Source organism: Haliotis rufescens, unplaced genomic scaffold, assembly GCF_023055435.1.
Source record: "Haliotis rufescens isolate VD_foot unplaced genomic scaffold, xgHalRufe1.0.p SCAF_13, whole genome shotgun sequence".
NCBI lineage: Eukaryota > Metazoa > Mollusca > Gastropoda > Lepetellida > Haliotidae > Haliotis > Haliotis rufescens.
This window is the reverse complement of record NW_025963813.1, coordinates 41,109,949-41,134,120: the sequence shown is the minus strand read 5'-3', so window position 1 is coordinate 41,134,120 and position 24,172 is coordinate 41,109,949. Positions and strand designations below refer to the sequence as shown.

General features: G+C 42.2%; 8 long non-coding RNA genes across 9 annotated transcripts; all 8 read right to left on the bottom strand.

The window, feature by feature from the left end:
• Positions 1-1,905: 1,905 nt before the first annotated feature.
• Positions 1,906-2,851, bottom strand: LOC125378693. Its single transcript, XR_007220471.1, has 3 exons — positions 2,756-2,851; positions 2,259-2,479; positions 1,906-2,050 (listed from the first exon to the last, which is right to left on the bottom strand). It is a non-coding gene; the product is annotated as an uncharacterized LOC125378693 (long non-coding RNA).
• Positions 2,852-4,980: 2,129 nt separating this feature from the next.
• Positions 4,981-5,925, bottom strand: LOC124122505. Its single transcript, XR_006859162.2, has 3 exons — positions 5,830-5,925; positions 5,334-5,554; positions 4,981-5,125 (listed from the first exon to the last, which is right to left on the bottom strand). It is a non-coding gene; the product is annotated as an uncharacterized LOC124122505 (long non-coding RNA).
• Positions 5,926-8,032: 2,107 nt separating this feature from the next.
• LOC124122498 lies at positions 8,033-12,011 on the bottom strand. Of its 2 annotated transcripts, none has more exons than XR_007220475.1 (3): positions 11,924-12,011; positions 8,386-8,606; positions 8,033-8,177 (listed from the first exon to the last, which is right to left on the bottom strand). It is a non-coding gene; the product is annotated as an uncharacterized LOC124122498 (long non-coding RNA). The 2 variants fall into 2 exon arrangements; XR_007220476.1 differs by lacking the exon at positions 11,924-12,011 and adding an exon at positions 8,883-8,940.
• LOC124116500 lies at positions 11,073-11,623 on the bottom strand. The gene is made up of 2 exons (XR_006858115.2): positions 11,426-11,623; positions 11,073-11,217 (listed from the first exon to the last, which is right to left on the bottom strand). It is a non-coding gene; the product is annotated as an uncharacterized LOC124116500 (long non-coding RNA).
• A 2,101-nt stretch (positions 12,012-14,112) lies between the features above and the next one.
• LOC125378695 lies at positions 14,113-15,058 on the bottom strand. The gene is made up of 3 exons (XR_007220474.1): positions 14,963-15,058; positions 14,466-14,686; positions 14,113-14,257 (listed from the first exon to the last, which is right to left on the bottom strand). It is a non-coding gene; the product is annotated as an uncharacterized LOC125378695 (long non-coding RNA).
• Positions 15,059-17,134: 2,076 nt separating this feature from the next.
• LOC125378697 lies at positions 17,135-17,686 on the bottom strand. Its single transcript, XR_007220478.1, has 2 exons — positions 17,489-17,686; positions 17,135-17,280 (listed from the first exon to the last, which is right to left on the bottom strand). It is a non-coding gene; the product is annotated as an uncharacterized LOC125378697 (long non-coding RNA).
• Positions 17,687-20,104: 2,418 nt separating this feature from the next.
• LOC125378816 lies at positions 20,105-21,050 on the bottom strand. Its single transcript, XR_007220520.1, has 3 exons — positions 20,955-21,050; positions 20,458-20,678; positions 20,105-20,249 (listed from the first exon to the last, which is right to left on the bottom strand). It is a non-coding gene; the product is annotated as an uncharacterized LOC125378816 (long non-coding RNA).
• A 2,086-nt stretch (positions 21,051-23,136) lies between these two features.
• Positions 23,137-24,082, bottom strand: LOC124149569. Its single transcript, XR_006863126.2, has 3 exons — positions 23,987-24,082; positions 23,490-23,710; positions 23,137-23,281 (listed from the first exon to the last, which is right to left on the bottom strand). It is a non-coding gene; the product is annotated as an uncharacterized LOC124149569 (long non-coding RNA).
• Between the last annotated feature and the right edge of the window lie 90 nt (positions 24,083-24,172).

The window sequence follows — 24,172 nt, the reverse complement described above, 5'->3', positions numbered from 1 at the left end:
GGAGAAATTACTTTGTGTCCTTTGTTCAAATTAAGTTTGTTATTGTTATCGAATACATGCCACAGAGACAATTGAAATAGTTCTTGTACCGACAAAAGGTAAGAGGGTATGGTGAAGGCCAGTCTAATGGTAATTGATAAAGGGGGTTGAACTACATGTATGTGTAAAACGAAAACATTTAGCCGACAGCAAATCACCACATGCATCGCTTGCGGGATATTAATAGGCTTCCTTGGAGCTCTGCGGTGTGCTTGGTGTGTAGCTAAAACCACTGTGACATCACCACAAGCGTTACAAAGCAGTTTATGCAATAATATCATTATGATATAATTTTTCTACCATTTCCGCGATCGCGAGGTATATAAGTTCGTAAAAAACTGGCAGCTATCAGTTTTTTCCTTTCGCTTACCAAAGAAGGACATTACGATACAATATGCAGTTCTCTAACTTCGCCGCACTTCTTGGCCTTGGTGAGTATTATCATTCTGTTGTCATGCTATATCAGTTTAAATGGTATTAGCTGTCCGAAATAAAACACTGGAAAGTAACATGTCCCATGCAATCTTTAAAATGGAGTTGTTTGTGTGTGATATGACAGTATTGTAACTCCAAATCCTATATTCCAACAGCGTAAAAGTGTTAATTTCACAGGAAAGTGTGTTGCTTCAAGTTTCAAGCAACATCCTCCTCAACATCTACTATATAAAGTGTAATGCTTTATACATGGGCGTGTCTTTGTTTATTTTCCAGCTCTGGCAGCCGTTTTGGGTTTGGCTAGTGCTCACGGTCATGGTGGCCACGGACATGGTGGTCATGGACATGGTGGTCACGGACATGGAGGTCATGGACATGGACATGGTGGTCACGGTCATGGAGGACATGGTCATGGTCACGGAGGTCATGGTCACGGAGGTCATGGTCACGGAGGTCATGGCCACGGAGGACACGGTCACCACGGATGAAGCTGCCGAGACGTTGGGGATTGATATCCTAAGTACACAGTCACATGAGAATCTGGATGCTGGGAATCCACTGTGTAGTCGATAACCTATTGTATTGATTGTGATTCGTGTATCATCATTGCCTCAAAGAATTAAAACATCGATCTGACAATTATGCTACTGTTTGTATTATTCATTCTCTTCTATATGGATGCTAGAATGACTACAGAACTAAAGCAATTGTGCAAATAAAATAATACTTAGTGCATGTACATAACAGCCCAAGTGACAGACGTAGGTTTAAGTCTGACAGCAAGAGAGTATGGTCTGAGATATGATAAGACGACACATCCTTGTTTCGTGCATGCTATAAAATCCACTCCCCGAAACACCATGGCTCATGTCATCCAAAATGCCGTAGTGTTTAACTGCAGCTATAAAGCAACTTAGGATAGAGGTAGTAATCAGTCCAATTCTGCACAACGCCTGCTCTATGGCATGTCCCAACTACTTTCAACTGGTACGTGCGTCGGGTCTCTCAAATGTGCCACTGAGTCATATATATCTTGTATCAACCCACATACTTAGCAAGGATTCGTCGTCATTTGATGGTATTAACCTAATATGCACACCATTGTCGATATGCATTGAATTTATCATATGGACGCGGGAGGCGCTATCAGCTATCAAGATAGCAAATGTGTCAGTAGGCTTGTTTGTCTGTTAGTGTTTGTGAGAGAGAGAGAGAGAGAGAGAGAGAGGGAGAGAGAGAGAGAGAGAGAGAGAGAGAGAGAGAGAGAGAGAGAGAGAGAGAGAGAGAGAGAGAGAGAGTCCATGATAAACCAGTGTGCATATGAATCATTCCTCATACCAATTTGGTAAGAGGTAAATGTATTGGCGGCCAGAGCATTCTCACTTTAGCCCAGTGATCCCCGTACACAATAAAAGAGAAGATAATGTGTAATCAGATTTAACACTTTGGAGTGTATTTTTATTCAGAGGTCTGGTCAAACAAAATACAAGATCATCATGTTTTACATGAGTTGTTGTTTCCCCGTTGTCCAGCAGCAGTGGAATAAAAAACAAGGGCTTTCTCGTGACACATCTTTCTGAAATGAAGAATAGGCCAAAGTTATCAGGCATGTCATTTCTACTAAAATTTGCAGAGGACATTGCCTCCGAGATATATACTTTATGTTTACAGAAACGAGTATTCCCGAGGAAAGAGTTCATCCCGTCATGCGTTAATTGTTCTTTGGAAAACACAGTTAAGAACGTTTGCAACACAACCATTGTGAGATCTAACCGTCTACCTACCAGCTGCTATGTTTATCCATGGTGCCCCTTTCCTCCATGGCCGCCTCCATGTCCTTTGCCCCCGTGTCCGCCACCATGGCCTCCGTGTCCCTTGCCCCCATGGCCACCACCATGACCTTTGCCGCCATGACCCTTTCCACCTCCATGACCGCCTCCATGACCATGACCATGACCACCACCATGACCCTTGGCCATGCTGGTTCCGAACACTGCAGCAAGAACTGTCAGAAAGAGAAAACACAATACATTATTTGCGACGCTGATAATGTGTACTGTTCAGGCTAGTTAAAAGCAATTATTAAGACGTAAACACAGTCACATCGCGTTAATAAAATGTTGACAGTTGGAGTAGATGGCATATCATATTTAGGTTTCCTATATAGATTGACAGTGACTGTCAAGTAACTTTTCTCACAAATGATCTGAACTTTCAGCCAGGCGATTATACAGCGTGACTAGTGTAGATTTACATTTAGGCACCAACGAGGTATGCTCACCTGCTACAAGGAGCACTGCGACTTTAAGAAAATGCATATTTGATGGTTCTGATGAATGCAAACCTCAGAAAACGTAAAGTTACCTTCTGCACGTTCTCTTTTATAGAGGTGTAACAGCATGTTCTGTGCATGCATGGGGATGCGGCGCACCTTTCCAAATCAGATTAATTAACCAGATGTTTAATTTCTACATCAACTGCACTTTTTTCAATTTTACTTTTTCTCAAGCGTTTGAACTTTTGCATTAATCTCCCGCCACGATCTCCGCATGTCCTAATATAGATATGGCCCAGCTTTTAGGTGTTGTCTGTTAAGGAGAAATTACTTTGTGTCCTTTGTTCAAATTAAGTTTGTTATTGTTATGGAATACATGCCACAGAGACAATTGAAATAGTTCTTGTACCGACAAAAGGTAAGAGGGTATGGTGAAGGCCAGTCTAATGGTAATTGATAAAGGGGGTTGAACTACATGTATGTGTAAAACGAAAACATTTAGCCGACAGCAAATCACCACATGCATCGCTTGCGGGATATTAATAGGCTTCCTTGGAGCTCTGCGGTGTGCTTGGTGTGTAGCTAAAACCACTGTGACATCACCACAAGCGTTACAAAGCAGTTTATGCAATAATATCATTATGATATAATTTTTCTACCATTTCCGCGATCGCGAGGTATATAAGTTCGTAAAAAACTGGCAGCTATCAGTTTTTTCCTTTCGCTTACCAAAGAAGGACATTACGATACAATATGCAGTTCTCTGACTTCGCCGCACTTCTTGGCCTTGGTGAGTATTATCATTCTGTTGTCATGCTATATCAGTTTAAATGGTATTAGCTGTCCGAAATAAAACGCTGGAAAGTAACATGTCCCATGCAATCTTTAAAATGGAGTTGTTTGTGTGTGATATGACAGTATTGTAACTCCAAATCCTATATTCCAACAGCGTAAAAGTGTTAATTTCACAGGAAAGTGTGTTGCTTCAAGTTTCAAGCAACATCCTCCTCAACATCTACTATATAAAGTGTAATGCTTTATACATGGGCGTGTCTTTGTTTATTTTCCAGCTCTGGCAGCCGTTTTGGGTTTGGCTAGTGCTCACGGTCATGGTGGCCACGGACATGGTGGTCATGGACATGGTGGTCACGGACATGGAGGTCATGGACATGGACATGGTGGTCACGGTCATGGAGGACATGGTCATGGTCACGGAGGTCATGGTCACGGAGGTCATGGTCACGGAGGTCATGGCCACGGAGGACACGGTCACCACGGATGAAGCTGCCGAGACGTTGGGGATTGATATCCTAAGTACACAGTCACATGAGAATCTGGATGCTGGGAATCCACTGTGTAGTCGATAACCTATTGTATTGATTGTGATTCGTGTATCATCATTGCCTCAAAGAATTAAAACATCGATCTGACAATTATGCTACTGTTTGTATTATTCATTCTCTTCTATATGGATGCTAGAATGACTACAGAACTAAAGCAATTGTGCAAATAAAATAATACTTAGTGCATGTACATAACAGCCCAAGTGACAGACGTAGGTTTAAGTCTGACAGCAAGAGAGTATGGTCTGAGATATGATAAGACGACACATCCTTGTTTCGTGCATGCTATAAAATCCACTCCCCGAAACACCATGGCTCATGTCATCCAAAATGCCGTAGTGTTTAACTGCAGCTATAAAGCAACTTAGGATAGAGGTAGTAATCAGTCCAATTCTGCACAACGCCTGCTCTATGGCATGTCCCAACTACTTTCAACTGGTACGTGCGTCGGGTCTCTCAAATGTGCCACTGAGTCATATATATCTTGTATCAACCCACATACTTAGCAAGGATTCGTCGTCATTTGATGGTATTAACCTAATATGCACACCATTGTCGATATGCATTGAATTTATCATATGGACGCGGGAGGCGCTATCAGCTATCAAGATAGCAAATGTGTCAGTAGGCTTGTTTGTCTGTTAGTGTTTGTGAGAGAGAGAGAGAGAGAGAGAGAGAGAGAGGGAGAGAGAGAGAGAGAGAGAGAGAGAGAGAGAGAGAGAGAGAGAGAGAGAGAGAGAGAGAGAGAGAGAGAGTCCATGATAAACCAGTGTGCATATGAATCATTCCTCATACCAATTTGGTAAGAGGTAAATGTTTTGGCGGCCAGAGCATTCTCACTTTAGCCCAGTGATCCCCGTACACAATAAAAGAGAAGATAATGTGTAATCAGATTTAACACTTTGGAGTGTATTTTTATTCAGAGGTCTGGTCAAACAAAATACAAGATCATCATGTTTTACATGAGTTGTTGTTTCCCCGTTGTCCAGCAGCAGTGGAATAAAAAACAAGGGCTTTCTCGTGACACATCTTTCTGAAATGAAGAATAGGCCAAAGTTATCAGGCATGTCATTTCTACTAAAATTTGCAGAGGACATTGCCTCCGAGATATATACTTTATGTTTACAGAAACGAGTATTCCCGAGGAAAGAGTTCATCCCGTCATGCGTTAATTGTTCTTTGGAAAACACAGTTAAGAACGTTTGCAACACAACCATTGTGAGATCTAACCGTCTACCTACCAGCTGCTATGTTTATCCATGGTGCCCCTTTCCTCCATGGCCGCCTCCATGTCCTTTGCCCCCGTGTCCGCCACCATGGCCTCCGTGTCCCTTGCCCCCATGGCCACCACCATGACCTTTGCCGCCATGACCCTTTCCACCTCCATGACCGCCTCCATGACCATGACCATGACCACCACCATGACCCTTGGCCATGCTGGTTCCGAACACTGCAGCAAGAACTGTCAGAAAGAGAAAACACAATACATTATTTGCGACGCTGATAATGTGGACTGTTCAGGCTAGTTAAAGCAATTATTAAGACGTAAACACAGTCACATCGCGTTAATAAAATGTTGACAGTTGGAGTAGATGGCATATCATATTTAGGTTTCCTATATAGATTGACAGTGACTGTCAAGTAACTTTTCTCACAAATGATCTGAACTTTCAGCCAGGCGATTATACAGCGTGACTAGTGTAGATTTACATTTAGGCACCAACGAGGTATGCTCACCTGCTACAAGGAGCACTGCGACTTTAAGAAAATGCATATTTGATGGTTCTGATGAATGCAAACCTCAGAAAACGTAAAGTTACCTTCTGCACGTTCTCTTTTATAGAGGTGTAACAGCATGTTCTGTGCATGCATGGGGATGCGGCGCACCTTTCCAAATCAGATTAATTAACCAGATGTTTAATTTCTACATCAACTGCACTTTTTTCAATTTTACTTTTTCTCAAGCGTTTGAACTTTTGCATTAATCTCCCGCCACGATCTCCGCATGTCCTAATATAGATATGGCCCAGCTTTTAGGTGTTGTCTGTTAAGGAGAAATTACTTTGTGTCCTTTGTTCAAATTAAGTTTGTTATTGTTATCGAATACATGCCACAGAGACAATTGAAATAGTTCTTGTACCGACAAAAGGTAAGAGGGTATGGTGAAGGCCAGTCTAATGGTAATTGATAAAGGGGGTTGAACTACATGTATGTGTAAAACGAAAACATTTAGCCGACAGCAAATCACCACATGCATCGCTTGCGGGATATTAATAGGCTTCCTTGGAGCTCTGCGGTGTGCTTGGTGTGTAGCTAAAACCACTGTGACATCACCAGAAGCGTTACAAAGCAGTTTATGCAATAATATCATTATGATATAATTTTTCTACCATTTCCGCGATCGCGAGGTATATAAGTTCGTAAAAAACTGGCAGCTATCAGTTTTTTCCTTTCGCTTACCAAAGAAGGACATTACGATACAATATGCAGTTCTCTGACTTCGCCGCACTTCTTGGCCTTGGTGAGTATTATCATTCTGTTGTCATGCTATATCAGTTTAAATGGTATTAGCTGTCCGAAATAAAACGCTGGAAAGTAACATGTCCCATGCAATCTTTAAAATGGAGTTGTTTGTGTGTGATATGACAGTATTGTAACTCCAAATCCTATATTCCAACAGCGTAAAAGTGTTAATTTCACAGGAAAGTGTGTTGCTTCAAGTTTCAAGCAACATCCTCCTCAACATCTACTATATAAAGTGTAATGCTTTATACATGGGCGTGTCTTTGTTTATTTTCCAGCTCTGGCAGCCGTTTTGGGTTTGGCTAGTGCTCACGGTCATGGTGGCCACGGACATGGTGGTCATGGACATGGTGGTCACGGACATGGAGGTCATGGACATGGACATGGTGGTCACGGTCATGGAGGACATGGTCATGGTCACGGAGGTCATGGTCACGGAGGTCATGGTCACGGAGGTCATGGCCACGGAGGACACGGTCACCACGGATGAAGCTGCCGAGACGTTGGGGATTGATATCCTAAGTACACAGTCACATGAGAATCTGGATGCTGGGAATCCACTGTGTAGTCGATAACCTATTGTATTGATTGTGATTCGTGTATCATCATTGCCTCAAAGAATTAAAACATCGATCTGACAATTATGCTACTGTTTGTATTATTCATTCTCTTCTATATGGATGCTAGAATGACTACAGAACTAAAGCAATTGTGCAAATAAAATAATACTTAGTGCATGTACATAACAGCCCAAGTGACAGACGTAGGTTTAAGTCTGACAGCAAGAGAGTATGGTCTGAGATATGATAAGACGACACATCCTTGTTTCGTGCATGCTATAAAATCCACTCCCCGAAACACCATGGCTCATGTCATCCAAAATGCCGTAGTGTTTAACTGCAGCTATAAAGCAACTTAGGATAGAGGTAGTAATCAGTCCAATTCTGCACAACGCCTGCTCTATGGCATGTCCCAACTACTTTCAACTGGTACGTGCGTCGGGTCTCTCAAATGTGCCACTGAGTCATATATATCTTGTATCAACCCACATACTTAGCAAGGATTCGTCGTCATTTGATGGTATTAACCTAATATGCACACCATTGTCGATATGCATTGAATTTATCATATGGACGCGGGAGGCGCTATCAGCTATCAAGATAGCAAATGTGTCAGTAGGCTTGTTTGTCTGTTAGTGTTTGTGAGAGAGAGAGAGAGAGAGAGAGAGAGAGAGAGAGAGAGAGAGAGAGAGAGAGAGAGAGAGAGAGAGAGAGAGAGAGAGAGTCCATGATAAACCAGTGTGCATATGAATCATTCCTCATACCAATTTGGTAAGAGGTAAATGTTTTGGCGGCCAGAGCATTCTCACTTTAGCCCAGTGATCCCCGTACACAATAAAAGAGAAGATAATGTGTAATCAGATTTAACACTTTGGAGTGTATTTTTATTCAGAGGTCTGGTCAAACAAAATACAAGATCATCATGTTTTACATGAGTTGTTGTTTCCCCGTTGTCCAGCAGCAGTGGAATAAAAAACAAGGGCTTTCTCGTGACACATCTTTCTGAAATGAAGAATAGGCCAAAGTTATCAGGCATGTCATTTCTACTAAAATTTGCAGAGGACATTGCCTCCGAGATATATACTTTATGTTTACAGAAACGAGTATTCCCGAGGAAAGAGTTCATCCCGTCATGCGTTAATTGTTCTTTGGAAAACACAGTTAAGAACGTTTGCAACACAACCATTGTGAGATCTAACCGTCTACCTACCAGCTGCTATGTTTATCCATGGTGCCCCTTTCCTCCATGGCCGCCTCCATGTCCTTTGCCCCCGTGTCCGCCACCATGGCCTCCGTGTCCCTTGCCCCCATGGCCACCACCATGACCTTTGCCGCCATGACCCTTTCCACCTCCATGACCGCCTCCATGACCATGACCATGACCACCACCATGACCCTTGGCCATGCTGGTTCCGAACACTGCAGCAAGAACTGTCAGAAAGAGAAAACACAATACATTATTTGCGACGCTGATAATGTGGACTGTTCAGGCTAGTTAAAAGCAATTATTAAGACGTAAACACAGTCACATCGCGTTAATAAAATGTTGACAGTTGGAGTAGATGGCATATCATATTTAGGTTTCCTATATAGATTGACAGTGACTGTCAAGTAACTTTTCTCCCAAATGATCTGAACTTTCAGCCAGGCGATTATACAGCGTGACTAGTGTAGATTTACATTTAGGCACCAACGAGGTATGCTCACCTGCTACAAGGAGCACTGCGACTTGAAGAAAATGCATATTTGATGGTTCTGATGAATGCAAACCTCAGAAAACGTAAAGTTACCTTCTGCACGTTCTCTCTTTTATAGAGGTGTAACAGCATGTTCTGTGCATGCATGGGGATGCGGCGCACCTTTCCAAATCAGATTAATTAACCAGATGTTTAATTTCTACATCAACTGCACTTTTTTCAATTTTACTTTTTCTCAAGCGTTTGAACTTTTGCATTAATCTCCCGCCACGATCTCCGCATGTCCTAATATAGATATGGCCCAGCTTTTAGGTGTTGTCTGTTAAGGAGAAATTACTTTGTGTCCTTTGTTCAAATTAAGTTTGTTATTGTTATCGAATACATGCCACAGAGACAATTGAAATAGTTCTTGTACCGACAAAAGGTAAGAGGGTATGGTGAAGGCCAGTCTAATGGTAATTGATAAAGGGGGTTGAACTACATGTATGTGTAAAACGAAAACATTTAGCCGACAGCAAATCACCACATGCATCGCTTGCGGGATATTAATAGGCTTCCTTGGAGCTCTGCGGTGTGCTTGGTGTGTAGCTAAAACCACTGTGACATCACCACAAGCGTTACAAAGCAGTTTATGCAATAATATCATTATGATATAATTTTTCTACCATTTCCGCGATCGCGAGGTATATAAGTTCGTAAAAAACTGGCAGCTATCAGTTTTTTCCTTTCGCTTACCAAAGAAGGACATTACGATACAATATGCAGTTCTCTAACTTCGCCGCACTTCTTGGCCTTGGTGAGTATTATCATTCTGTTGTCATGCTATATCAGTTTAAATGGTATTAGCTGTCCGAAATAAAACGCTGGAAAGTAACATGTCCCATGCAATCTTTAAAATGGAGTTGTTTGTGTGTGATATGACAGTATTGTAACTCCAAATCCTATATTCCAACAGCGTAAAAGTGTTAATTTCACAGGAAAGTGTGTTGCTTCAAGTTTCAAGCAACATCCTCCTCAACATCTACTATATAAAGTGTAATGCTTTATACATGGGCGTGTCTTTGTTTATTTTCCAGCTCTGGCAGCCGTTTTGGGTTTGGCTAGTGCTCACGGTCATGGTGGCCACGGACATGGTGGTCATGGACATGGTGGTCACGGACATGGAGGTCATGGACATGGACATGGTGGTCACGGTCATGGAGGACATGGTCATGGTCACGGAGGTCATGGTCACGGAGGTCATGGTCACGGAGGTCATGGTCACCACGGATGAAGCTGCCGAGACGTTGGGGATTGATATCCTAAGTACACAGTCACATGAGAATCTGGATGCTGGGAATCCACTGTGTAGTCGATAACCTATTGTATTGATTGTGATTCGTGTATCATCATTGCCTCAAAGAATTAAAACATCGATCTGACAATTATGCTACTGTTTGTATTATTCATTCTCTTCTATATGGATGCTAGAATGACTACAGAACTAAAGCAATTGTGCAAATAAAATAATACTTAGTGCATGTACATAACAGCCCAAGTGACAGACGTAGGTTTAAGTCTGACAGCAAGAGAGTATGGTCTGAGATATGATAAGACGACACATCCTTGTTTCGTGCATGCTATAAAATCCACTCCCCGAAACACCATGGCTCATGTCATCCAAAATGCCGTAGTGTTTAACTGCAGCTATAAAGCAACTTAGGATAGAGGTAGTAATCAGTCCAATTCTGCACAACGCCTGCTCTATGGCATGTCCCAACTACTTTCAACTGGTACGTGCGTCGGGTCTCTCAAATGTGCCACTGAGTCATATATATCTTGTATCAACCCACATACTTAGCAAGGATTCGTCGTCATTTGATGGTATTAACCTAATATGCACACCATTGTCGATATGCATTGAATTTATCATATGGACGCGGGAGGCGCTATCAGCTATCAAGATAGCAAATGTGTCAGTAGGCTTGTTTGTCTGTTAGTGTTTGTGAGAGAGAGAGAGAGAGAGAGAGAGAGAGAGAGAGAGAGAGAGAGAGAGAGAGAGAGAGAGAGAGAGAGAGAGAGAGAGAGTCCATGATAAACCAGTGTGCATATGAATCATTCCTCATACCAATTTGGTAAGTGGTAAATGTATTGGCGGCCAGAGCATTCTCACTTTAGCCCAGTGATCCCCGTACACAATAAAAGAGAAGATAATGTGTAATCAGATTTAACACTTTGGAGTGTATTTTTATTCAGAGGTCTGGTCAAACAAAATACAAGATCATCATGTTTTACATGAGTTGTTGTTTCCCCGTTGTCCAGCAGCAGTGGAATAAAAAACAAGGGCTTTCTCGTGACACATCTTTCTGAAATGAAGAATAGGCCAAAGTTATCAGGCATGTCATTTCTACTAAAATTTGCAGAGGACATTGCCTCCGAGATATATACTTTATGTTTACAGAAACGAGTATTCCCGAGGAAAGAGTTCATCCCGTCAGGCGTTAATTGTTCTTTGGAAAACACAGTTAAGAACGTTTGCAACACAACCATTGTGAGATCTAACCGTCTACCTACCAGCTGCTATGTTTATCCATGGTGCCCCTTTCCTCCATGGCCGCCTCCATGTCCTTTGCCCCCGTGTCCGCCACCATGGCCTCCGTGTCCCTTGCCCCCATGGCCACCACCATGACCTTTGCCGCCATGACCCTTTCCACCTCCATGACCGCCTCCATGACCATGACCATGACCACCACCATGACCCTTGGCCATGCTGGTTCCAAAACACTGCAGCAAGAACTGTCAGAAAGAGAAAACACAATACATTATTTGCGACGCTGATAATGTGGACTGTTCAGGCTAGTTAAAAGCAATTATTAAGACGTAAACACAGTCACATCGCGTTAATAAAATGTTGACAGTTGGAGTAGATGGCATATCATATTTAGGTTTCCTATATAGATTGACAGTGACTGTCAAGTAACTTTTCTCCCAAATGATCTGAACTTTCAGCCAGGCGATTATACAGCGTGACTAGTGTAGATTTACATTTAGGCACCAACGAGGTATGCTCACCTGCTACAAGGAGCACTGCGACTTTAAGAAAATGCATATTTGATGGTTCTGATGAATGCAAACCTCAGAAAACGTAAAGTTACCTTCTGCACGTTCTCTTTTATAGAGGTGTAACAGCATGTTCTGTGCATGCATGGGGATGCGGCGCACCTTTCCAAATCAGATTAATTAACCAGATGTTTAATTTCTACATCAACTGCACTTTTTTCAATTTTACTTTTTCTCAAGCGTTTGAACTTTTGCATTAATCTCCCGCCACGATCTCCGCATGTCCTAATATAGATATGGCCCAGCTTTTAGGTGTTGTCTGTTAAGGAGAAATTACTTTGTGTCCTTTGTTCAAATTAAGTTTGTTATTGTTATCGAATACATGCCACAGAGACAATTGAAATAGTTCTTGTACCGACAAAAGGTAAGAGGGTATGGTGAAGGCCAGTCTAATGGTAATTGATAAAGGGGGTTGAACTACATGTATGTGTAAAACGAAAACATTTAGCCGACAGCAAATCACCACATGCATCGCTTGCGGGATATTAATAGGCTTCCTTGGAGCTCTGCGGTGTGCTTGGTGTGTAGCTAAAACCACTGTGACATCACCACAAGCGTTACAAAGCAGTTTATGCAATAATATCATTATGATATAATTTTTCTACCATTTCCGCGATCGCGAGGTATATAAGTTCGTAAAAAACTGGCAGCTATCAGTTTTTTCCTTTCGCTTACCAAAGAAGGACATTACGATACAATATGCAGTTCTCTGACTTCGCCGCACTTCTTGGCCTTGGTGAGTATTATCATTCTGTTGTCATGCTATATCAGTTTAAATGGTATTAGCTGTCCGAAATAAAACGCTGGAAAGTAACATGTCCCATGCAATCTTTAAAATGGAGTTGTTAGTGTGTGATATGACAGTATTGTAACTCCAAATCCTATATTCCAACAGCGTAAAAGTGTTAATTTCACAGGAAAGTGTGTTGCTTCAAGTTTCAAGCAACATCCTCCTCAACATCTACTATATAAAGTGTAATGCTTTATACATGGGCGTGTCTTTGTTTATTTTCCAGCTCTGGCAGCCGTTTTGGGTTTGGCTAGTGCTCACGGTCATGGTGGCCACGGACATGGTGGTCATGGACATGGTGGTCACGGACATGGAGGTCATGGACATGGACATGGTGGTCACGGTCATGGAGGACATGGTCATGGTCACGGAGGTCATGGTCACGGAGGTCATGGTCACGGAGGTCATGGCCACGGAGGACACGGTCACCACGGATGAAGCTGCCGAGACGTTGGGGATTGATATCCTAAGTACACAGTCACATGAGAATCTGGATGCTGGGAATCCACTGTGTAGTCGATAACCTATTGTATTGATTGTGATTCGTGTATCATCATTGCCTCAAAGAATTAAAACATCGATCTGACAATTATGCTACTGTTTGTATTATTCATTCTCTTCTATATGGATGCTAGAATGACTACAGAACTAAAGCAATTGTGCAAATAAAATAATACTTAGTGCATGTACATAACAGCCCAAGTGACAGACGTAGGTTTAAGTCTGACAGCAAGAGAGTATGGTCTGAGATATGATAAGACGACACATCCTTGTTTCGTGCATGCTATAAAATCCACTCCCCGAAACACCATGGCTCATGTCATCCAAAATGCCGTAGTGTTTAACTGCAGCTATAAAGCAACTTAGGATAGAGGTAGTAATCAGTCCAATTCTGCACAACGCCTGCTCTATGGCATGTCCCAACTACTTTCAACTGGTACGTGCGTCGGGTCTCTCAAATGTGCCACTGAGTCATATATATCTTGTATCAACCCACATACTTAGCAAGGATTCGTCGTCATTTGATGGTATTAACCTAATATACACACCATTGTCGATATGCATTGAATTTATCATATGGACGCGGGAGGCGCTATCAGCTATCAAGATAGCAAATGTGTCAGTAGGCTTGTTTGTCTGTTAGTGTTTGTGAGAGAGAGAGAGAGAGAGAGAGAGAGAGAGAGAGAGAGAGAGAGAGAGAGAGAGAGAGAGAGAGAGTCCATGATAAACCAGTGTGCATATGAATCATTCCTCATACCAATTTGGTAAGAGGTAAATGTATTGGCGGCCAGAGCATTCTCACTTTAGCCCAGTGATCCCCGTACACAATAAAAGAGAAGATAATGTGTAATCAGATTTAACACTTTGGAGTGTATTTTTATTCAGAGGTCTGGTCAAACAAAATACAACATCATCATGTTTTACATGAGTTGTTGTTTCCCCGTTGTCCAGCAGCAGTGGAATAAAAAACAAGGGCTTTCTCGTGACACATCTTTCTGAAATGAAGAATAGGCCAAAGTTATCAGGCATGTCATTTCTACTGAAATTTGCAGAGGACATTGCCTCCGAGATATATACTTTATGTTTACAGAAACGAGTATTCCCGAGGAAAGAGTTCATCCCGTCAGGCGTTAATTGTTCTTTGGAAAACACAGTTAAGAACGTTTGCAACACAACCATTGTGAGATCTAACCGTCTACCTACCAGCTGCTATGTTTATCCATGGTGCCCCTTTCCTCCATGGCCGCCTCCATGTCCTTTGCCCCCGTGTCCGCCACCATGGCCTCCGTGTCCCTTGCCCCCATGGCCACCACCATGACCTTTGCCGCCATGACCCTTTCCACCTCCATGACCGCCTCCATGACCATGACCATGACCACCACCATGACCCTTGGCCATGCTGGTTCCGAACACTGCAGCAAGAACTGTCAGAAAGAGAAAACACAATACATTATTTGCGACGCTGATAATGTGTACTGTTCAGGCTAGTTAAAAGCAATTATTAAGACGTAAACACAGTCACATCGCGTTAATAAAATGTTGACAGTTGGAGTAGATGGCATATCATATTTAGGTTTCCTATATAGATTGACAGTGACTGTCAAGTAACTTTTCTCACAAATGATCTGAACTTTCAGCCAGGCGATTATACAGCGTGACTAGTGTAGATTTACATTTAGGCACCAACGAGGTATGCTCACCTGCTACAAGGAGCACTGCGACTTTAAGAAAATGCATATTTGATGGTTCTGATGAATGCAAACCTCAGAAAACGTAAAGTTACCTTCTGCACGTTCTCTTTTATAGAGGTGTAACAGCATGTTCTGCGCATGCATGGGGATGCGGCGCACCTTTCCAAATCAGATTAATTAACCAGATGTTTAATTTCTACATCAACTGCACTTTTTTCAATTTTACTTTTTCTCAAGCGTTTGAACTTTTGCATTAATCTCCCGCCACGATCTCCGCATGTCCTAATATAGATATGGCCCAGCTTTTAGGTGTTGTCTGTTAAGGAGAAATTACTTTGTGTCCTTTGTTCAAATTAAGTTTGTTATTGTTATCGAATACATGCCACAGAGACAATTGAAATAGTTCTTGTACCGACAAAAGGTAAGAGGGTATGGTGAAGGCCAGTCTAATGGTAATTGATAAAGGGGGTTGAACTACATGTATGTGTAAAACGAAAACATTTAGCCGACAGCAAATCACCACATGCATCGCTTGCGGGATATTAATAGGCTTCCTTGGAGCTCTGCGGTGTGCTTGGTGTGTAGCTAAAACCACTGTGACATCACCACAAGCGTTACAAAGCAGTTTATGCAATAATATCATTATGATATAATTTTTCTACCATTTCCGCGATCGCGAGGTATATAAGTTCGTAAAAAACTGGCAGCTATCAGTTTTTTCCTTTCGCTTACCAAAGAAGGACATTACGATACAATATGCAGTTCTCTAACTTCGCCGCACTTCTTGGCCTTGGTGAGTATTATCATTCTGTTGTCATGCTATATCAGTTTAAATGGTATTAGCTGTCCGAAATAAAACGCTGGAAAGTAACATGTCCCATGCAATCTTTAAAATGGAGTTGTTTGTGTGTGATATGACAGTATTGCAACACCAAATCCTATATTCCAACAGCGTAAAAGTGTTAATTTCACAGGAAAGTGTGTTGCTTCAAGTTTCAAGCAACATCCTCCTCAACATCTACTATATAAAGTGTAATGCTTTATACATGGGCGTGTCTTTGTTTATTTTCCAGCTCTGGCAGCCGTTTTGGGTTTGGCTAGTGCTCACGGTCATGGTGGCCACGGACATGGTGGTCATGGACATGGTGGTCACGGACATGGAGGTCATGGACATGGACATGGTGGTCACGGTCATGGAGGACATGGTCATGGTCACGGAGGTCATGGTCACGGAGGTCATGGCCACGGAGGACACGGTCACCACGGATGAAGCTGCCGAGACGTTGGGGATTGATATCCTAAGTACACAGTCACATGAGAATCTGGATGCTGGGAATCCACTGTGTAGTCGATAACCTATTGTATTGATTGTGATTCGTGTATCATCATTGCCTCAAAGAATTAAAACATCGATCTGACAATTATGCTACTGTTTGTATTATTCATTCTCTTCTATATGGATGCTAGAATGACTACAGAACTAAAGCAATTGTGCAAATAAAATAATACTTAGTGCATGTACATAACAGCCCAAGTGACAGACGTAGGTTTAAGTCTGACAGCAAGAGAGTATGGTCTGAGATATGATAAGACGACACATCCTTGTTTCGTGCATGCTATAAAATCCACTCCCCGAAACACCATGGCTCATGTCATCCAAAATGCCGTAGTGTTTAACTGCAGCTATAAAGCAACTTAGGATAGAGGTAGTAATCAGTCCAATTCTGCACAACGCCTGCTCTATGGCATGTCCCAACTACTTTCAACTGGTACGTGCGTCGGGTCTCTCAAATGTGCCACTGAGTCATATATATCTTGTATCAACCCACATACTTAGCAAGGATTCGTCGTCATTTGATGGTATTAACCTAATATGCACACCATTGTCGATATGCATTGAATTTATCATATGGACGCGGGAGGCGCTATCAGCTATCAAGATAGCAAATGTGTCAGTAGGCTTGTTTGTCTGTTAGTGTTTGTGAGAGAGAGAGAGAGAGAGAGAGAGAGAGAGAGAGAGAGAGAGAGAGAGAGAGAGAGAGAGAGAGTCCATGATAAACCAGTGTGCATATGAATCATTCCTCATACCAATTTGGTAAGAGGTAAATGTATTGGCGGCCAGAGCATTCTCACTTTAGCCCAGTGATCCCCGTACACAATAAAAGAGAAGATAATGTGTAATCAGATTTAACACTTTGGAGTGTATTTTTATTCAGAGGTCTGGTCAAACAAAATACAACATCATCATGTTTTACATGAGTTGTTGTTTCCCCGTTGTCCAGCAGCAGTGGAATAAAAAAACAAGGGCTTTCTCGTGACACATCTTTCTGAAATGAAGAATAGGCCAAAGTTATCAGGCATGTCATTTCTACTGAAATTTGCAGAGGACATTGCCTCCGAGATATATACTTTATGTTTACAGAAACGAGTATTCTCGAGGAAAGAGTTCATCCCGTCAGGCGTTAATTGTTCTTTGGAAAATACAGTTAAGAACGTTTGCAACACAACCATTGTGAGATCTAACCGTCTACCTACCAGCTGCTATGTTTATCCATGGTGCCCCTTTCCTCCATGGCCGCCTCCATGTCCTTTGCCCCCGTGTCCGCCACCATGGCCTCCGTGTCCCTTGCCCCCATGGCCACCACCATGACCTTTGCCGCCATGACCCTTTCCACCTCCATGACCACCTCCATGACCATGACCATGACCACCACCATGACCCTCGGCCATACTGGTTCCAAACACTGCAGCAAGAACTGTCAGAAAGAGAAAACACAATACATTATTTGCGACGCTGATAATGTGTACTGTTCAGGCTAGTTAAAAGCAATTATTAAGACGTAAACACAGTCACATCGCGTTAATAAAATGTTGACAGTTGGAGTAGATGGCATATCATATTTAGGTTTCCTATATAGATTGACAGTGACTGTCAAGTAACTTTTCTCACAAATGATCTGAACTTTCAGCCAGGCGATTATACAGCGTGACTAGTGTAGATTTACATTTAGGCACCAACGAGGTATGCTCACCTGCTACAAGGAGCACTGCGACTTTAAGAAAATGCATATTTGATGGTTCTGATGAATGCAAACCTCAGAAAACGTAAAGTTACCTTCTGCACGTTCTCTTTTATAGAGGTGTAACAGCATGTTCTGTGCATGCATGGGGATGCGGCGCACCTTTCGAAGTCAGATTAATTAACCAGATGTTTAATTTCTACATCAACTTCACTTTTTTCAATTTTACTTTTTCTCAAGCGTTTGAACTTTTGCATTAATCTCCCGCCACGATCTCCGCATGTCCATGATATAGATATGGCCCAGCTTTTAGGTGTTGTCTGTTAAGGAGAAATTACTTTGTGTCCTTTGTTCAAATTAAGTTTGTTATTGTTATCGAATACATGCCACAGAGACAATTGAAATAGTTCTTGTACCGACAAAAGGTAAGAGGGTATGGTGAAGGCCAGTCTAATGGTAATTGATAAAGGGGGTTGAACTACATGTATGTGTAAAACGAAAACATTTAGCCGACAGCAAATCACCACATGCATCGCTTGCGGGATATTAATAGGCTTCCTTGGAGCTCTGCGGTGTGCTTGGTGTGTAGCTAAAGCCACTGTGACATCACCACAAGCGTTACAAAGCAGTTTATGCAATAATATCATTATGATATAATTTTTTACCATTTCCGCGATCGCGAGGTATATAAGTTCGTAAAAAACTGGCAGCTATCAGTTTTTTCCTTTCGCTTACCAAAGAAGGACATTACGATACAATATGCAGTTCTCTAACTTCGCCGCACTTCTTGGCCTTGGTGAGTATTATCATTCTGTTGTCATGCTATATCAGTTTAAATGGTATTAGCTGTCCGAAATAAAACGCTGGAAAGTAACATGTCCCATGCAATCTTTAAAATGGAGTTGTTTGTGTGTGATATGACAGTATTGTAACTCCAAATCCTATATTCCAACAGCGTAAAAGTGTTAATTTCACAGGAAAGTGTGTTGCTTCAAGTTTCAAGCAACATCCTCCTCAACATCTACTATATAAAGTGTAATGCTTTATACATGGGCGTGTCTTTGTTTATTTTCCAGCTCTGGCAGCCGTTTTGGGTTTGGCTAGTGCTCACGGTCATGGTGGCCACGGACATGGTGGTCATGGACATGGTGGTCACGGACATGGAGGTCATGGACATGGACATGGTGGTCACGGTCATGGAGGACATGGTCATGGTCACGGAGGTCATGGTCACGGAGGTCATGGCCACGGAGGACACGGTCACCACGGATGAAGCTGCCGAGACGTTGGGGATTGATATCCTTAGTACACAGTCACATGAGAATCTGGATGCTGGGAATCCACTGTGTAGTCGATAACCTATTGTATTGATTGTGATTCGTGTATCATCACTGCCTCAAAGAATTAAAACATCGATCTGACAATTATGCTACTGTTTGTATTATTCATTCTCTTCTATATGGATGCTAGAATGACTACAGAACTAAAGCAATTGTGCAAATAAAATAAACTTAGCGCATGTACATAACAGCCCAAATGACAGACGTAGGTTTAAGTCTGACAGCAAGAGAGTATGGTCTGAGATATGATAAGACGACACATCCTTGTTTCGTGCATGCTATAAAATCCACTCCCCGAAACACCATGGCTCATGTCATCCAAAATGCCGTAGTGTTTAACTGCAGCTATAAAGCAACTTAGGATAGAGGTAGTAATCAGTCCAATTCTGCACAACGCCTGCTCTATGGCATGTCCCAACTACTTCCAACTGGTACGTGCGTCGGGTCTCTCAAATGTGCCACTTAGTCATATATATCTTGTATCAACCCACATACTTAGCAAGGATTCGTCGTCATTTGATGGTATTAACCTAATATGCACACCATTGTCGATATGCAGTGAATTTATCATATGGACGCGGGATGCGCTATCAGCTATCAAGATAGCAAATGTGTCAGTAGGCTTGTTTGTCTGTTAGTGTTTGTGAGAGAGAGAGAGTCCATGATAAACCAGTGTTCATATGAATCATTCCTCATACCAATTTGGTAAGAGGTAAATGTATTGGCGGCCAGAGCATTCTCACTTTAGCCCAGTGATCCCCGTACACAATAAAAGAGAAGATAATGTGTAATCAGATTTAACACTTTGGAGTGTATTTTTATTCAGAGGTCTGGTCAAACAAAATACAAGATCATCATGTTTTACATGAGTTGTTGTTTCCCCGTTGTCCAGCAGCAGTGGAATAAAAAACAAGGGCTTTCTCGTGACACATCTTTCTGAAATGAAGAATAGGCCAAAGTTATCAGGCATGTCATTTCTACTGAAATTTGCAGAGGACAATGCCTCCGAGATATATACTTTATGTTTACAGAAACGAGTATTCCCGAGGAAAGAGTTCATCCCGTCAGGCGTTAATTGTTCTTTGGAAAACACAGTTAAGAACGTTTGCAACACAACCATTGTGAGATCTAACCGTCTACCTACCAGCTGCTATGTTTATCCATGGTGCCCCTTTCCTCCATGGCCGCCTCCATGTCCTTTGCCCCCGTGTCCGCCACCATGGCCTCCGTGTCCCTTGCCCCCATGGCCACCACCATGACCTTTGCCGCCATGACCCTTTCCACCTCCATGACCACCTCCATGACCATGACCATGACCACCACCATGACCCTTGGCCATGCTGGTTCCGAACACTGCAGCAAGAACTGTCAGAAAGAGAAAACACAATACATTATTTGCGACGCTGATAATGTGTACTGTTCAGGCTAGTTAAAAGCAATTATTAAGACGTAAACACAGTCACATCGCGTTAATAAAATGTTGACAGTTGGAGTAGATGGCATATCATATTTAGGTTTCCTATATAGATTGACAGTGACTGTCAAGTAACTTTTCTCACAAATGATCTGAACTTTCAGCCAGGCGATTATACAGCGTGACTAGTGTAGATTTACATTTAGGCACCAACGAGGTATGCTCACCTGCTACAAGGAGCACTGCGACTTTAAGAAAATGCATATTTGATGGTTCTGATGAATGCAAACCTCAGAAAACGTAAAGTTACCTTCTGCACGTTCTCTTTTATAGAGGTGTAACAGCATGTTCTGTGCATGCATGGGGATGCGGCGCACCTTTCCAAATCAGATTAATTAACCAGATGTTTAATTTCTACATCAACTGCACTTTTTTCAATTTTACTTTTTCTCAAGCGTTTGAACTTTTGCATTAATCTCCCGCCATCTCCGCATGTCCTAATATAGATATGGCCCAGCTTTTAGGTGTTGTCTGTTAAGGAGAAATTACTTTGTGTCCTTTGTTCAAATTAAGTTTGTAACTGTTATGGAATACATGCCACAGAGACAATTGAAATAGTTCTTGTACCGACAAAAGGTAAGAGGGTATGGTGAAGGCCAGTCTAATGGTAATTGATAAAGGGGGTTGAACTACATGTATGTGTAAAACGAAAACATTTAGCCGACAGCAAATCACCACATGCATCGCTTGCGGGATATTAATAGGCTTCCTTGGAGCTCTGCGGTGTGCTTGGTGTGCAGCTAAAACCACTGTGACATCACCACAAGCGTTACAAAGCAGTTTATGCAATAATATCATTATGATATAATTTTTCTACCATTTCCGCGATCGCGAGGTATATAAGTTCGTAAAAAACTGGCAGCCATCAGTTTTTTCCTTTCGCTTATCAAAGAAGGACATTACGATACAATATGCAGTTCTCTAACTTCGCCGCACTTCTTGGCCTTGGTGAGTATTATCATTCTGTTGTCATGCTATATCAGTTTAAATGGTATTAGCTGTCCGAAATAAAACGCTGGAAAGTAACATGTCCCATGCAATCTTTAAAATGGAGTTGTTTGTGTGTGATATGACAGTATTGTAACTCCAAATCCTATATTCCAACAGCGTAAAAGTGTTAATTTCACAGGAAAGTGTGTTGCTTCAAGTTTCAAGCAACATCCTCCTCAACATCTACTATATAAAGTGTAATGCTTTATACATGGGCGTGTCTTTGTTTATTTTCCAGCTCTGGCAGCCGTTTTGGGTTTGGCTAGTGCTCACGGTCATGGTGGCCACGGACATGGTGGTCATGGACATGGTGGTCACGGACATGGAGGTCATGGACATGGACATGGTGGTCACGGTCATGGAGGACATGGTCATGGTCACGGAGGTCATGGTCACGGAGGTCATGGCCACGGAGGACACGGTCACCACGGATGAAGCTGCCGAGACGTTGGGGATTGATATCCTAAGTACACAGTCACATGAGAATCTGGATGCTGGGAATCCACTGTGTAGTCGATAACCTATTGTATTGATTGTGATTCGTGTATCATCATTGCCTCAAAGAATTAAAACATCGATCTGACAATTATGCTACTGTTTGTATTATTCATTCTCTTCTATATGGATGCTAGAATGACTACAGAACTAAAGCAATTGTGCAAATAAAATAATACTTAGTGCATGTACATAACAGCCCAAGTGACAGACGTAGGTTTAAGTCTGACAGCAAGAGAGTATGGTCTGAGATATGATAAGACGACACATCCTTGTTTCGTGCATGCTATAAAATCCACTCCCAGAAACACCATGGCTCATGTCATCCAAAATGCCGTAGTGTTTAACTGCAGCTATAAAGCAACTTAGGATAGAGGTAGTAATCAGTCCAATTCTGCACAACGCCTGCTCTATGGCATGTCCCAACTACTTTCAACTGGTACGTGCGTCGGGTCTCCCAAATGTGCCACTGAGTCATATATATCTTGTATCAACCCACATACTTAGCAAGGACTCGTCGTCATTTGATGGTATTAACCTAATATGCACACCATTGTCGATATGCATTGAATTTATCATATGGACGCGGGAGGCGCTATCAAGATAGCAAATGTGTCAGTAGGCTTGTTTGTCTGTTAGTGTTTGTGAGAGAGAGAGAGAGAGAGAGAGAGAGAGAGAGAGAGAGAGAGAGAGAGAGAGAGAGAGAGAGAGAGAGAGAGAGAGAGAGAGAGTCCATGATAAACCAGTGTGCATATGAATCATTCCTCATACCAATTTGGTAAGAGGTAAATGTATTGGCGGCCAGAGCATTCTCACTTTAGCCCAGTGATCCCCGTACACAATAAAAGAGAAGATAATGTGTAATCAGATTTAACACTTTGGAGTGTATTTTTATTCAGAGGTCTGGTCAAACAAAATACAAGATCATCATGTTTTACATGAGTTGTTGTTTCCCCGTTGTCCAGCAGCAGTGGAATAAAAAACAAGGGCTTTCTCGTGACACATCTTTCTGAAATGAAGAATAGGCCAAAGTTATCAGGCATGTCATTTCTACTGAAATTTGCAGAGGACATTGCCTCCGAGATATATACTTTATGTTTACAGAAACGAGTATTCCCGAGGAAAGAGTTCATCCCGTCAGGCGTTAATTGTTCTTTGGAAAATACAGTTAAGAACGTTTGCAACACAACCATTGTGAGATCTAACCGTCTACCTACCAGCTGCTATGTTTATCCATGGTGCCCCTTTCCTCCATGGCCGCCTCCATGTCCTTTGCCCCCGTGTCCGCCACCATGGCCTCCGTGTCCCTTGCCCCCATGGCCACCACCATGACCTTTGCCGCCATGACCCTTTCCACCTCCATGACCACCTCCATGACCATGACCATGACCACCACCATGACCCTTGGCCATGCTGGTTCCGAACACTGCAGCAAGAACTGTCAGAAAGAGAAAACACAATACATTATTTGCGACGCTGATAATGTGTACTGTTCAGGCTAGTTAAAAGCAATTATTAAGACGTAAACACAGTCACATCGCGTTAATAAAATGTTGACAGTTGGAGTAGATGGCATATCATATTTAGGTTTCCTATATAGATTGACAGTGTCTGTCAAGTAACTTTTCTCACAAATGATCTGAACTTTCAGCCAGGCGATTATACAGCGTGACTAGTGTAGATTTACATTTAGGCACCAACGAGGTATGCTCACCTGCTACAAGGAGCACTGCGACTTTAAGAAAATGCATATTTGATGGTTCTGATGAATGCAAACCTCAGAAAACGTAAAGTTACCTTCTGCACGTTCTCTTTTATAGAGGTGTAACAGTATGTTCTGTGCATGCATGGGGATGCGGCGCACCTTTCCAAATCAGATTAATTAACCAGATGTTTAATT